Source organism: Corvus brachyrhynchos, unplaced genomic scaffold, assembly GCF_000691975.1.
Source record: "Corvus brachyrhynchos isolate BGI_N302 unplaced genomic scaffold, ASM69197v1 scaffold167, whole genome shotgun sequence".
Lineage (NCBI taxonomy): Eukaryota > Metazoa > Chordata > Aves > Passeriformes > Corvidae > Corvus > Corvus brachyrhynchos.
The window spans coordinates 2,039,589-2,041,882 of NW_008239547.1; the positions used below are offsets into that span (position 1 = coordinate 2,039,589).

At 44.3% G+C, this 2,294-nt stretch overlaps 1 protein-coding gene and 1 long non-coding RNA gene across 3 annotated transcripts in view; both read left to right on the plus strand.

Moving 5' to 3' along the window:
- Positions 1–2,294, plus strand: part of KIAA1217 (KIAA1217 ortholog) — a 366,907-nt gene that overhangs the window by 80,482 nt on the left and 284,131 nt on the right. The window lies entirely within an intron of this gene.
- LOC108448470 overlaps positions 1,311–2,294 on the plus strand; it is a 7,234-nt gene continuing 6,250 nt past the window's right edge. Inside the window, exon 1 of the long non-coding RNA XR_001864359.1 lies at positions 1,311–2,228. This is a non-coding gene — a long non-coding RNA (uncharacterized LOC108448470). The remainder of the gene's footprint in view (positions 2,229–2,294) is intronic.

A 2,294-nucleotide genomic window follows, 5' to 3' on the forward strand; every position in this document is an offset into this window, starting at 1 on the left:
AAGAGAAGCAGTGTCCTGCTACACTAAAAAAACCAATTGCAAGGTGGCATGAGGTTTCTAGATTTGTACTGCCATTTTTGTTTTGTGTGTATGCTCCTTGAAGCTAAAATCACCTGAACTAAAAACTTTAGCTTTATCATGCACAATACTTTAATTTACCTGAAATCCCATATAATTGTTTTATTTTTTGCCTCAGAAACCCCCACTTCTATTAATCCTGATTGGGAATATTGATGATTTAAAATAAAAATAAATGAAAAAAAAAGTGGAATTTTCCACTGAGATGAATCTCAGTTCTAGAAAATGTTTCTTCATCTCTGTATTGTTCAAGTGTTGAAATAATTAAGTGGGTGCTTGCTTTGTATCTCTAGTATTATCAGGCTAAGTGCAGACTACAATGTCATAACTTTATATTCTAATTAGGTAGTAATTATCCTGGTGTATTTGTTCTAATCTCCACCTGGGATGGGCATTGCAAAATGTCATATCTAAGACACACCCTTCTTGGATTTTTTCCTGTGAATATGTGCCAATTGATTAAACTCATTGATTTAAATGTTCTTGATCCCTGCTGAAGACCTTACAATTGTGCATCGCCCCTGTATCAACTGCACATCAGCTATTGAAAGGATTTATACTCAGAAGGCTTATTTTGTTGGTACTGCCCTTGCCCTGCCACAATAAAGCATTATTTGGTGACCTTTAATGAGTCCAGATTAGTAATGCGGAGAAAGCTGCACTCTATTCGTGACAGCAACCTGTAGTTGGTTGACCCTGGCTAGACCAGGGGCCACCAAATCTGTTCTATTACTCTCCTTCTCAGCTGGACAGAGGAGAGAAAATATGCCGAAACATCATGAGTTGAGATAAAGACAGGGAGAGATCACTCACTGATTACTGTCAAGGGCAAAACAGACCTGACCTGGAGAACTTAATTGAAGTTATTATCAATCGAAAGATCAGAGTAGGACAACAAGTAAGTAAGAATAAGTAAATTAAATCTTTAAAAAACCCTTCCCCCACCCCTTCCTCCTTCCCAGGCCTAACATTATTCCCGATTCTCTACCTGCCATCTCCCAGCAGTGCAGGGAGATGGGGAATGGGGGTTACAGTCACTTCATCACATGTTGATTCTGTTGCTACTTCCTCCTGGGGAAGAGGAGTCCTTTGCCTGCTCCAGCATGTAGTTCCTCCCCCTGGAGCCAGTGCTCCCCACACTTCTCCAATTTGAGTCCTTCCCATGGGCTACAGTTCTCTATGAACTGCTCCAGTGTGTGTCCTTTTTCATGGGGTGCAGTCCTTCAGGAACAGCCTGCTCCAGCATGGGTCCTTTTTCATGGGATGCAGTCCTTCAGGAACAGCCTGCTCCAGCGTAGGTCCCCCACGGGTCCGACCAGGAGCCTTCTCCAGCTTGGGATTTCTACATGGTCACAGCCTCCTTTGGGCACTCACCTGCTCACCTGTGTGGGGTCCCCTGTGGGCTGCAGGGGCACAGCTGCCTCACCACGGTCCTCACCGTGGGGCTGCAGGGGAATCGCAGCTCTGGTACCTGGAGCACCCCTGCCCCTCCTTCTTCACTGACCTTGGGGTCCGCAGAGTTGTTGCTCTCATATATTCTCACTCCTTCTCTGGCTGCAAATTACTTCTGCCCAATAACTTTTTCTTTTCCTTCTTAAATATCTTATCTCAGAGGCTCTACCACCATCACCGATGGGCTCGGCCTTGGCCAATGGTGGGTCTGTCCTCGAGCCAGCTGCTATTGGCTCTGTCAAGATACAGCAGAAGCTTCTGTCAGCTTCTCACAGAAGCCATCCCTGTAGGCCCCCCACTACCCAAACCTTGCCTGGAAAACTGAAAACACAGGCCCAGACAGCAGTTACTTTAGATGACTTAACTCTTTTGCAATTAATTGCCTTGTATGCAGAATTTTAGGAGTTTGGGGTTTTTTGTCTTTGGGAGGTTTCTTTGTACTGCTTTAGACCCTGGTGCAAGAGCAAGCCTTATGTCCAAATACTGCCATGTCAGGTGTGGGGTAATGATTATGGATGGGAGCTTGCTGAAACAGGGTTACTGTCTGGAGGGAAGAAAAATTGGTCCTTGGACCCTTAACCATCCCTTTCATCCTGCTGTCATTTTCTTCTGAAGAACACTGTGAAGCCCATGGGCAAGAAGTACAGCTCAGATGTGGAAGCACAAAGGACTGGAAAAGAACTGTGGAAACATAAATGGTTGGTATTACAAAAGAGGCCAGACATATCTTCTTTTTTTTTTTACTTTTTTTTGCTTTTCTTTTT